The sequence below is a fragment of the Cloeon dipterum genome, chromosome 4 (genome assembly GCF_949628265.1).
Source record: "Cloeon dipterum chromosome 4, ieCloDipt1.1, whole genome shotgun sequence".
Classification (NCBI taxonomy): domain Eukaryota; kingdom Metazoa; phylum Arthropoda; class Insecta; order Ephemeroptera; family Baetidae; genus Cloeon; species Cloeon dipterum.
In genome coordinates this window covers 12842086-12855786 of record NC_088789.1, presented here as the reverse complement: position 1 = coordinate 12855786, position 13701 = coordinate 12842086, and the positions used below count along the sequence as shown (strand labels likewise).

Sequence of the window (13701 nt, the reverse complement as noted above, 5' to 3'; positions counted from 1 at the left end):
ACTCAGCCAGCGGAATTCACATAGTAAATGTCAACTTGTGGTGAAAACATGAATAAAAAAAGCAATCCGTTGACACAACAAACACCGGCGCACTGCCGATGGAGAACGGAATAGTGGTGCGTGTGCGGTTTTGTGTAGTTTTTCATGTATGAATCTAATCCCTCTGGATTTCGGTGCGTGCTGCTCTTCAAGAAAGCTCTCTGGAAAGCGTGCGACTGCTTAAAAGAGAGCGAGCGAGTGGCAGCGACTCAGAAGAGGGCGAAAGAGAGAAAGAGAGAGCCTTCACTTTGTCAGAGAAAAATCTGCCTTGACTTGACATGGAAAAATAGGAAGCTCTCCATACTCATAGGGCTTCTGGCGCTGCTGGTTCTCTTGGTTTGGCAACCTTTCCCCTCTTTCCGGCTTCTTTTCTTATTCAGCGAGCCAAGGAGACGTGCGAGCGGCTTGTAATATAATATGGAGCCATCAGGAAGCGCGGGTGCCAAAGATGTGGACGGATATTATTCGCGCCAAAAGCAGCCGAGCCCTTGTGCGCACTTATTATTATTGCAAAGTCTCGCTTGTTTGCGCTGCTCTCTACTGATAACCCTTTTGTTCCCACGAGCGTGTGTTTGCGTCCAACGAGCATCATGTTCAGCTCTCTTTCCACTCTTTTGTCAGAGCACTTTTGATTTCAGTTGCCGTTGATTTTCATTTTAATTAATTCCTCAAATGCTATGTCGACAGCAGAGTATGGATGAGTAATTAAAATTCTGTCATCCCGGACAAAGTTTCAGATTTTTCCGCAAACACAAAGGCAGGTTTGTGCAGCCGGAAATTTTATTTACATTGGACTCGTGAATCACGAATTAAAGTTGGCCGCTTTCAAAAAGAGAATTTGCACAGTGTGGTGCGCGCGCACAACTGCCGGAATCAAATATTTTTTGCCAGCGTTAAATCGCAATCCCGATTTTCGCGCTCAATAGAAGGGGCGTCGTTTTGCACGCGCCCAAGCACTTCTTCTCTTTTCAAGCGCGAGTCGCATAAAAGGCCAGTTATCGTTTATTTTTGCAGTTAAGCGCCTTTTTAGTTTTAAACGCTGCAACAAAGAGAGGATTAAGGCGTTTAAGAAGACATTCAAAAGGACGGCTCATGGTCTGAAAGGCGGCACACGCAGCCGATCCTCAGATAAAAAGAGATCCGACCAGCGGCAAGCAAGCATGCGACGTAAAGGCAGAATCAATTTTCTATAGCATCGTCATTCGATACTCATTGTCAACAGCACACTGTTACGACGTTACAATTTTATACACCCTCCAACCCTTTTTGTCTTGTATGACAACATCAGAGGCAATGCCACTCTCATTGTAAAGAATACTTTTCGCGACAGAGACCAAAGAATGGATTTGTGTGTGTAGCAACGAGCCTACAAATGAGGCAGATAAATTGTAATAACTTTCATAAAGCAAGTCAGATTGAAAGCAAGGAGCTACCAAGAGTGCAATAAAATTCTAGATCATGAAAATACTGTGGTTGAATACATACCACCAAAAACACCAAATTGCAATGCATCAGGGAGAGGACTTGATTTATTTTCACAACTTCACTAAAAAATACAGCTATGAATCGTACCATGAAAATATGAAAATTTAATATTTGCTTTGGTTCAATGAAAACAATTAATTCCTCGAGTATATTTTCAATTTATTCCCTGTTTGCTACATTTGAAATAATATCATAATATTGCTCATAATTAACGAAAACTTTGCTGCTGGTTTACGATCTATTTGAGTGGGCTGAGAGGCGCACTGGCGTCGACTCGCCACTAGCTGGTTTTCGCACCTTTCCAGCGGCTTTAGGGACAAATGTCTTACGTTTCAATAAAAGATCTCGATGCGGGGAGGCGAAAAGATGGTTACAATTGGCCCACGCTCCTCTGCGGCCAATCGGGCTCCATGTTTTCCGCTCGGTGGTGTTATTGGGACTCGGCAAGCTCAAAGCCCACGAAAAGTTTTTAAAAAATTGGTGATAAAATACACACAGTTTCTTTGGTGCCAGAAAATCGTATTTTATTAATAATTCCAGCGCAAGTACCACAGTGTTTCAAAAGAGAGAAAAGGGTGTAAAAATTTACAAGGAAAACAAAAGCTTCGCGAAGAGGTACGAATTGTGGGCTAATTAGATGCTCGCAGATAAAAGTCAGTGTTTGCTCGCAGATGATCACAATGGGAAAAAGTCAAGCCGAGTAAAAACGGAGAGTGTCTGTTAAGTAATAAGCGCAAGAATAAGCTCTGCCGGCGAGAAGAAGAAGAAGGAAAATAAAAACGCTCTGCCGAAATTCTTACGCATTAATTTCCAGCGTTGCCCAACTGGAGCAATAAAAAGACGGCTAGTGCGCGATAAAAATGCCTCGCAAAGATAAATACAGCCGCGTGGTGTGCGCGGACTTTGTTTCAAGCGGGGGTGGTGCCGCCGCCGCTGGTGTTTGTAGTGTTTTTTGGCAGACGACTCGCTGGCGATAAATTACATCGTGCTGGCGAATTCTTTCGACAAAAAGAAGCCAACGAGCTGGGACGATAGTGGTTGGTCGGTACCGCAAGCAGCGCCCCGCCGTCGCCGCGAACGCCACTCTGATCTCTTGCAAACTTGAGAATCCATCGGGGAGTCGCCCGGACAAATAATAGCGTTTATTTCGTTCTCCGCCGACGCCCGACAGGCCTCGAGAAAAACATGTTCGGATGCCGCGCAAATTGCTGCTCATCTCGTCCTCGTTTCGTCCGATATACGAGAGACACCCTTTAGAAAGCAGACAGTTGCAATTGTCATGTGCGACTCGATTAGTTGTTGCTTTCTTGGTGAAGTTCACTCCTAACTCACCAGTTTTGTTGTTCTCTTTTTCAAAGAAAGAAATAAAGATGGAAACCGTGGAAACTGAAAAAAAGATTCATTTGCATCGTCTGGAGTGTTGGGGCTACTATTTTTTTGTATGTACTAAAGACACTTATGTTCTCAGAATTTTGGGACAAATCCAGGATATTCTGAAAATGAACAATGACAGAAATTTCACTATTGGAGTGCTTTTAGACAAATCAGCTTCAATTTTTTCCTATCACTTTTTAGTTGTTTTAACCTACAAATACCACTTTGAGGTTGCCAACCAATCCCACACTCACTCTCAAGGGTTGGAAATTTTTCATCTGGCTTTGATGCTCTGTTTTAAAAAGAAACAAAGCAATGGGATATCTTCTGTCACCGCTGCAGTCTTCAGCTCTGTAGTTTCTGATGCTCATTAGCATACTAAATTAAAATCATAGATGGTCTTTCATTTATTATGCTAATAAAATCCCCCACTTTTCAACTACTTCCCGTTTTCAGCCCATAACTTTGCGACTATAAATTATTCATGCAGCTTGCTTTCCTGTCTGACGCACCTTCAACGTGAACATTTAGGTCATAACATTTTGCAACGATCTGCGAGAGGATTATGATAATGACAGCCACTCGCATAATGATGTGCAATCCTTTTTGCATTTTTACTACATGCTTTGGTCGTTCTGATTAGAATTTCAGCGCCGAGATTAATTATTCAGTACACTGCCGATTGCAATTTCCGCGGTCTGCAATTAAATGAGTCCAGTCACGCTTAATTATTTCCTACCAAACTGGAACTGCATAATAATTATGCGCGCGTTGTGGTAGTTCAAAGCTGCAACGATTCTGTTTTATCTTTCTCTCCCGCAGCGAAATAGGTCATAGGCAACTTTGCTCGGAATTGCAATCTTCTTTCTGCCGTCAAAAGCTACTATCTTCTCCGGATCACAAGCGGCGCCCAAATTAGGCCGCAACTTGCGACCTCGGGCATGACGGACACGACTGTTCAACTCCATTGCTCTGGCAATTTGGCTTCACAGCAGCATCTGTCCAGACTATTCCTGGAATAGTACGGTCATCCAAAGGAGGATTAAAATTCAACCAAATTATGAAGTACGAACTGTACAGCTTGTCAATTGAGCTGGACCTGTTCGTGTTTATCATTTTGCGGGCGGCATTAATACGTTTAATGGACTGCCTCCGTCGCTCCGCCGCTGCACGGTAATAATCACATCCTCTCGAGTCCCCGCCAATATCTGCGTTAGGCAACCCGCGCGTCCTGCCCGCCGAGCGGACTGCATAACTTACAACTCCCAACGCGTCGCATTGTGATGAATTATTTATCCTCTCGCCTCATCGGGAGCAGGTGGGGAGCCGAAATTCCCGAAATAATCTAGCTTAATCTAGTGTGCACGTGAGATTGGCATTAAATTTTCCTCTTTGATGTTGGCCGAGCTCTTGTGGGATTGAATCTTAATCATCCGCAGTGCTAATTACTATTCAAAGTTATTCAAAACGTAGAACCCTGAACCGGAATCGAAGCTACGAGTGTTCGCTTTAAGTGTCTCGTCTTGAGCTGCAAGGTAAGGCTTTGCTTCCACACAAATGCAGAAGCTGGATTGTGACGCGAATTCTCTTTCGAAAGGAATCCAGATTTCCACGGCGAAAACTATTTGGAAAAGAGACAAAACGTGATTATGTCAACAATCCACGCTGGTCCTTAACTAGATTATCGCGCGAGAGTGACGAGAAAGCAGGAGCAGCGTACTACTGGCAAGCACTTGACTTGGCCTAAGAAACACACACAGCCAGCCTGAGGCAATTTAGCAGCCGTGTGCTGCTCCTCGACTGTGAAATCATCGCCGTGCCGCGCTGTATAATCGTGCTGCGCTGCTTGCCTGCCCGGCCCCGGGTAGCTCGGCAATAATCTCGCAAGCAAATTCAAGAGCAACCGAGCGCCAAACACTCCGAGATTATCAAATCGTGCAGCCGCTGTTTGAGAGATTGATTCAGCCTTCCAGGCCGTCAGATTGACTTGTCTCTCGCTCGCTCTCCGCGACATTAGATGTGTCTGTCTGACTACCTTTTACTGCCGACGAAGCCGATGTGTTGTAATGACTACTTTTTAAGCCGCAAGCTGGAACGGAGCGATCAATCAGACTGCAGTTCCCTGGAGACTCCAGAGCGATTACGTCACAAAACTCACGCTAGCTCGTCTGCCAATTAAAAAAAAAAATATGAAGATTAGCTTATTTTCGGTTCGACGTCAGAACGCTCATCTCCTGTGCAAAGTTTTTGAATAAAATTGCCAACAGCAAGAGTGTTTTCAGTCCCGCACCGCGCGCTTTGAAATTTGCTGAGCGGAATTAATTCCGTCGCAGAGCAATATTAAAAAAGTCAACAACGGGGCCGGTCGAGGCAAAGTTAAAATGAAACCCCCATTTCAGGCGTCCAGCAAAAGCAAGGAGCTAATGCGGCCGCACAAAAATGCACGACGGGTAGAGTCCATAAAATTAAGCCACTTGCACTGGTGCAGTGCGTCCATTAGCGGCAGAATTTATGGGCACGGTGGCAGCCTGGTGCAACATAGGGGGAGAGAAGAGTACCTGCTGTTTGTGAAATCACAAAAGCAGGTAGACTGAAATGGAATGCGCATGTCCAAACCATTTGCCTTTTATATAAACTTGTTTAATTTAAAAAATGGTACATTTATTTAATTAAAAATAAAGGTTTGAATTTTTGAAGCGCTTTCACATTATTTTGCACTGAAGCTATTTTTAAGTGTAAAGGTTGGTAAAAAAAATACCTAACAGACAGGTTTGTGACTCACGGAGAACATGGGCTTATTGTTAGAAAAAAACGGATGAATTTAGAGGGCTTTGTAAGACTAATTTTTAATTCATGGTACTTAATTTATAGTAATAACAAATTGATGATAGCAGACAGGTGTTTTGGTTGCCAAAAATGCCAGATCTAATTAAAAAACAATGAAATCAACGAGAATGAAGGCCTGTTCAAGAATGCAATCTGTGTTGTTTTTTACTTCCGTAAGATGTTGCTATTATTCCATAATTGATCGTGGCAAGTTTTTTTTATTGTTAACTTAATGACGCTGATAAAGTACTGTTGAATTTCGTGAATCAGTCAACGTGCGCTGTAGGTCTTCTTCTCTATCACAAAATACAATCTAAAAGCAATGCTAAAAACATTAATTTTTTTCCTTTTGATTGATGAAGTACTATGGTGGCCTGAAGAGAGGAGTAAGACCATGAATCTACTTATTGTTAGGTGAACAATATCTTGGTTGCAATATTTCAACAGCTACTGAGCGGGTGGATGCAATTTACGACCCTTCCATTGGATGTGGTATTAATTATTCGCTGTACGCAGGCAAAAAACGTCCTAGTTGGCAAGCGGCCGTTAGAATTCACTCTTGTTTTACGACGTCGTCTGGTATGCAACGCGAATTAATGTGTGGAGCAGGGCACAAACTTGTAATAATTAATTCTAACCGTTTCTAAGAAAATTGTACGTAGTCCAAGTCGAGGGGAAAAACGGTGGCACAGCACGGAAAGTGTTCTTGCTCGATTAAAACTGCGCGCCGTTTCGTCTGGCCGCAATTTCGCTCGTTTCGCCAAAGTGCGTTTCTCGCTGCTGGCTAATCTCGTTGGCTATTTGTGTTTTTTTTCTATCTCGCTCGTGCGCTCAAGGCAGCGCACAATTTACGTTCGGGACGACGTGCGCGATGATGAGATTGCAGATGGTGTGGTGCCGCCTTGCATACCATTAGCATCACATAATTTCAAACACAGTCAGCAGCAGCTCTGCTAATTACCTCGCGACAACTGGCGTTGCATCTCAATCAACGCTGACCCCGTTCATGTAACGAATCAGCCGCTTCATTTCCCACTTCTATTGTAATAGCATGGTAATTTGAATTCGCCTGATTGTGCGTGCTTTTTTTCTTAAAATTTAAAAGCAATTGGAAGTATTTGAAAATTATATAAAAACATAGTTTTTGCAGATACCAAAGTCGAAATGATTCCAGCGATTTATTCAATAGGACATTTTTAAAATTTTACCACTTTAACTTTTACAAAGGCTTCAAGTGCGCTGCATGATTAAAATTTAAAAGAATATTATCGGAAGCCGAAGACAGTGGTCAGGAATTTTTAATTTAAACAATAATGCTCTTCAGAAGGCAGGGATTCCAGTAAGAGAAGTACATTAAATTCCAATGTCGAAACATATGCACAAAATCGCCTTGAACTTGAGTGTTTGGTGTTATGTGAAATTTATGCAAAAAAAAGACTTGATTCACAAGCACGGTGAGTAGGCTGCATTATTAAGGAATATGGCACACGTGTATGTCAGTCTCTCATTTTCATACACTTATTCCCAAGGAACGGCTTGGAGAGATCTGAGCTTGTTTTAGACTGCTCTGCTGTTGCTCCAGCAGGGCCATTGTGCCCAGTTTTCACTCTCTTTGTACACATTTAACTTTTGGCAGGCTGAAAGTACGCTGCCGCGCCCTTTACATACAAGGAGAACATTTTGCCTGAGCAAATACGGGTTCGTGGCGGCAGAATGCTGCGTGGTGAGCAAGAAATTCACACATTTCCGGAAAGGGCAGATAAAATATGGAAACAGGGCAAAAATTAATTTTGCTTTGAGCGAACTTAAAAAAATGAATGGCCAAGTTTAAATATTAGGCTTAAATATGTTTGAATAATAATTCTCGTGGCTTAAAATTTATTGCACTGCCAAGAATTTTGGAATACATCGCAAATTGCTTTTGTTTTCCTAAAATTCGGCCAGTGGGGTAATCTAGATTTACGATATCTGCCACGTACATGGCCATTAACACATATAGTATCGTACATACAAGTGCAATTTGCACGTTGAGTCATGTTTGAACATGAGATGTTGATAAATAGCGGTATCAAAATAATCGCCACGCACTTTCTGGCCGAATCGGTTGGGCCGTGCGACTCTGCTCACATGCATACGTATATTCCGGTAAGATTTACAGTCGAGATAATTGCGCAGGCAGCCAGAGGAGAGCCGTAAAAAAGTGGTGTGCGATTTTATCGCACTCCATTCTGCTGGCACACCAGTGGCGTCAACGGAAAAGCGAAATAAAAGCAAGCTCGACCATCCATTCGGCCGGCGGCGTGCATTATTTGGTCGACAACCGCACTCCCCGAAAACGCTCTAGCAAATTGAAATGAAAAGAAAACGGGACCGACGTTTTTGCAGCTGCACTCTGGCAAAAAGCGGGATGCGGCTGGCAAGTAGACGCGCGAGGGAACAATGCAAGTGGTGCCTGTTGCTCGTGCTGCGAGTGAAAGAGTGCGAGGCTCGCTCGCCGCCCGCCGTTCGCGGTATTGATTTTGAGCCGCACCGCGTTCTCGTTCTCGTTCTCTCTTCTAGCCCTCTTTTAACCTACCGCTGGCTTGCACTACATATGTACATATCGCACGAGGCTAAACAAAAGTTTGAACTGCACTGCACTTTGACTTCTGCTTTTTCCAGCCAGCGTTCCGAATGGAATTGGTTCATATTGAAGATGCTGGCTGCATGCTCTCCCGATTTAATGGGTATGAGCCAGATGCGACTCTTTGCATCGTTCTACAGCCAGTTCGCCTTTACGAGGATTCTTTTGTTTGTGTTTCCCGAATGGCAAAATAAAAATTTTCAACCAAACCAACCAAATCAAATTTGTTTTGATATGAATCGTGCATGATGAAAAAACCTTCGCTCTTGTAACAGAAGTCTATCAAGTTCCTCGTCCTAACCAGTGATGATTGAGGTGACTGGCGATAGTAAATCAAGCATTTTTAAGTTCAAGTCGAATTAATTATTTTAAGTTTCAAATTTTCACTCGTGTTCGTATTCAGTGCAGGAAGTCTTGTGGGATTTTTAGCGTATATGTATTACAAAATAAAAAATAACATCTCTTTTCACAAATAAATGGAAAGATGTGGTAATTTAAATTGAGAGAACATTTTATTCTAACCTCTTCACATGATGACATAGTTTTACAAATACTAGTAATATGTAAGATGGATAAACCAACTAATTTGAAAGCTGATTCCAAAAGCAGTTTTGTTTAATAATTTTACAACTTACTGACACCAATTTTTTGGGAACAATTTTGACCTCAATTATTTTTCTCTAAAACATTAATTTTTTTGCACACATAATCAAATGTAAATACTTAATAACACATACCATAATAGATTGTATTGCCTATTATATGCGTTTTGCAATCTAATGGAGACTAGCTTTGTTAACAAATTAAATTTGGCATGGCAAATCATGTTCTAATCGCAGACTGATTTTACTCATGAAAAAATTACGATTTAAAAGGAAAAAGTTTTATTGAAGCCAACGTTTTATCCAGAAACAAAAATTGGCTTTTTCGGTCTCCATTGAAGACTAACATTTAACATTTCCAAGTCTTCTTAACTGGCTATTCATATGAATTTTACGAGTGTTTCCCTTTCAATTTATATTTCCACAGAAACACAACTCGCGACTAGCTTTGTCTTTGGCCTTCAGCATAATAAATCCCGCAAATTTGTTGGCTCACATAAAGCAGGGACCGGGCCAAGTGAAAAAGTCACACACACTTTACGACCCTGCCCCGCGCGTGAAACGCCAAAAGCTGCGCTCGTTTCCCGCGTCAAACGGGCCGAACCGCAAGACGCACACCAAGTGCAAGCCCCGAGGATTATTATTCGCGCAGTAGCACTTTCCCTCATCACCTGTTGAGGTCGGTGCAGGCGGGCAGGGTGGTTGGCCGTCGCGCGAGAGGGTGTGCGGCGGCGGCCTCCAGCACGCAGACACACGAGAGGCGGATTATTACACATTCGGTGGCGTGCGTGTTGCGTGGTTCGATAAAGTTAGGGGCCGGCTGGGCGGGCGGGCGGCGGGCTTGAAAGTGCACGCGACTTAAACGCATCCATGTGAACCTCCCGTTCGATAAAGTTACTCGCCCCCTACGTCACCGAGGGTGGTGGTTTCGGCCAGTAAAACTAGCTCGGCTCCGCGCCGGCCTCTGGAATTCGCGCCTGAAATATTCATCGGGGGAAATTAGACTCGCGCGCGCCCAGTGGCGTTCTTTTCGCCAGCGAAATAATGAAGTCCTTTTGAAAGTCTTTTATTCAACACGTTCTATTTCCAGCTCCTGCCGCGATACAATGGCGGGTGTAATAGCTTGCGCCTTCTTTTCGGCTCAGGCAAGAAATATTTATAATGCAGGAACGCCCCTGCTGCCGCTTTTCCCTTTGATCTAGCTCGCTCCTACGGTCGCGGAATTTTTCCGGCGAGCTTAATTGCAGCGGTCGACTGAGAGAGAAAAAAATGGATTTTCCGCTCCTACCGAGACTTTGACGGTCAAATGGGCCAAAGGACGGCTGGTAGCAATACACAAACGCCACGAGTCGCAAGTGCTTGACGTGAAGTGGGAATATTATTATGCGAACAGAAAAAATATGAAAAGTATCGACAGCAACGGCAATTAAGTTTAACTATAAGTGGATTTTACAAATACTGCCATGTACGTGATTCTAAGGTTATAAGGGGCTAAGATCGGAAATTTAAAGAGAAAATCCCGTACTGGACAGCCGCTTGGATCATATCCTCAGTCGTTTGAGTCATCTAATCAAAAATTCACCGCATGAAATTTTGAATCACTGTCCGTCTGCACTGATTTCTGAGCATGACTGAAAAGAGAAACAGTAATAGAATCGCTTCAGAGCCACCACTCGCCCTCCCAGTTAATTCCCCATTGAAAAAAATCTAATGTTCTAAATCCCGTCGTTTATACTAAACATTTTGATAGAGAAAAATTTTGCTTTTTAAGACACGAAAATTTTTAACGGAAAAACTCTGTGCACCGCAATGAAGGCTACACCTGCTGTCTAATCAAGAGGATTTTGTTGCAAAGCTCCATGAAATATTTATAATCTCGTGCAGATTAGTATATTTGTAACATCATCTAAGTTTATTTTTTTGCCCTGAAAATATGGGAAAGCCTGCTAGGGAAAAACAATGGCTGTCAAAGTCACTTTCATTTATCGGAAAACGACAGATGCAATGTGATACGAGCTAAAAGGGAGAATTTTAAAATGAACCCATTTCACTGCCTGTGATATTTGATTCTCTTGACAACTGTCGTTCAGTCTTGCCCAACAGAGCAGTCCAAAATAACAATGTGATTATTACGGGCAGCAGTAGAAAGCACACAATATGTATTGGCGTCAGACACAGGTGGTTAATTAAGCTGACCTAATCGCAAAACACGCCGCAGAGCAGCCTGATAATGCGCTGTGTGCTGTTTGCCATTATTTGCTGCGTGTGGTAAATAATTGTCTTTCGTGTTGACTATCAATTATGCTGCGCGCCAACGGCGATAAAACAGGAGCGTAGGGCTTAAATTTAAATAAATATTACAAGGAAAAATGACCGCGATGGCAGCCAGGCAACGGCCGCTTTTGTGTACAGCTAATCGCATGTAAATTAGATAGTGGCCCGAGATAAGCAGGTTTTGTTCTCTCACGGAAAATTTGTGCGGGGGTGTTTTGTTTTGTTGACGTTTCGCGGCGGTAGTAGCGGCAGTGCATGTTTTATTGATGTGCCACCACTATTTTATCTGTCCAGTCCCACTGGGCGAAAATGTGCTGGACTTTGGAAAAACGACGACAGCACAGCACGCCTCAATTTACACGGTAATGAGCGTTTGCGTGGCGCTGACTGCAGGAAAGCACGTTTTGGTCCCCTAGTGCCGATCGATTTTCGTTTTGTAACGCGAATCGCGTTGGATTAGCATCAAAACTGGAGGTCAACCGAACGGAAATTATCGTGAAAGGATCGGGAACACGAAGAAAATGGTGCGTGTATCGTTTTAGTCTTTCACATGAATATTTCCACTTTGCCCATTGATTTCATTTAATCATGGAGTGGAAAAAATTTTCATCGAACTCATTTCTAGAAATTTGAAGTTAATTGCCAATTATAGTGCGTGGTGTGTCTCCGTTTCCAAAAGCATGCAATGGAGCGTTTGTTGACAACTGACAACAAGCGGCAAATCCAGCAACGCTTTCATTCTTTGGCAAATTTCACGCGCGTGTGGATTTGTCCTCGAGCCTCTTTCTCAGCGAAATGTTGCTTGAAAAAGCGAAATTTCCACTCGAGAAGGTGGCGTCGGCGGCAACTGGGAAAATTCCTGGCGCCACCAGTACGTACTTTTATCATCTCTCATTTTTTGCCGTCTCTTTCTCTCGCTCGAAACATGTCCCCGGCGCGCGTCGGCCTTATTTCAAGAAGTCTCATGTGCCAAGATATCAGCACAAAAGATCAGAGACTCCTTCTCTGCTCTCTCCGTTACCGCACAATAGGACGCAATAAATAATATCGCGGGTCGGAGAGAAGATATGTTTTGACGGTATATTTATTATTCCCGCGTTTTATTGGCACGTCCGGTGGTTAAATGTTGTCAAAAAGCAGACGTTGGGCCCGTAACTAATGATGCCATTACGAAATCCGCGTATTTCTCAAAGTCGGCGGCAGCAAAAAGTCCGTCCGAGCAGTTCTTTGCTCTATTTTCCGCTGAGTACGCTCTCCCTGCCAAAACACTGCGTTTTTCCCCCTTTGATATTTCAGCTGCTTCATTTCCTATCGGACGGTATTCGTGTGTGCATAAATATCGATCACGGATACCGATGGAAGTGAGTGTATGTGATTTATGCAGGTTTGGCTGCTTCCACGTCGTAAAGGGAATAATAAGCTGCTTACCGCACCGCCACGACGATATAATATTTCATTTTGCGTGGATATGTGGCAATAAAAACGCGGCTCTGCGTCGCAAATAATTCCGCCGAATCGCTCTCAACGAACGAAGTTTGGAACATGGCGTTGATTTTTTTTTATTTTGTGCACTCGCAGTGTGCAATAGAGATATGCTTCAAAAGCCGACGAAAGAGCGGGATATGAATGTTTTTCATTATTCCATGAGAAATTTCGGCTCTTTAGAGTGAAGCGTGGAACTCAGAGAGTCATTTTTTTATGAATATATGCAAAAGAGAGCCTGCCGCTTTTTACCTTATGTACAGTTAAAAAGCTGCCGTCGCCGATGCTTGGCGCAGAAAAGGTCTATTTTGCAGTGCAAATTCAAATTTAACAGCCACTGCCTTTGATCTTTTAAGTGCAAAAAGGATCAGGGTGTATTCAGATTCGAAACGAAAATCATCCAAGGTTTTCAAAGCATGAATCTGGAGTTTTGTTTCACGAAGAAAATTATTCGCCAGTGATCCACGAGAATATTTTTATAGCTGAATCAAAATTCGAGTTCCTAGAAGCGTGATCAAGATGAAAATGCAACCAAAATAGGTAAAATAAACAAGTATTAGAAATAGAAGTTGCCACAGAAACCACCAGCTGTCTGCAGTCGGAAAAGAGTTCATTCGTCAACCTTCTTTTTCCAGCCGAGATATTAAAGCAGCAAAAAATCCGATTCTTTGTTTATTTTCAAGAACATTGGCGTTCGGAAAGCATATTGAACATCAAATTTTTATGGCTCATACATTTTTCAATATTTATTACACAGTGTGTTTGGTGCGGCTAGCACTAAAAGTCGAAGCCCGCCGACAGCAATGCTTGACTGAGGTAATTTATCAAAGCACCAGCAGGCGCTCAAGTGGCGTCGTGAAATGAAACACACCGCGGCAGACATTGAGATGTAAAAACGGCGCGATAAATTACTTCCACACACACACAGAAGTCCCATGCGTTATTCATTCGCAAAGAGATGCATTGACGGCAAAGCTTCATACACATTTAACTGGT

The 13701-nt window shown here is 43.0% G+C and overlaps 1 protein-coding gene across 7 annotated transcripts in view; it reads right to left on the bottom strand.

Moving 5' to 3' along the window:
- Syt7 (Synaptotagmin 7) overlaps positions 1–13701 on the bottom strand; it is a 177598-nt gene that overhangs the window by 38089 nt on the left and 125808 nt on the right. The window lies entirely within an intron of this gene.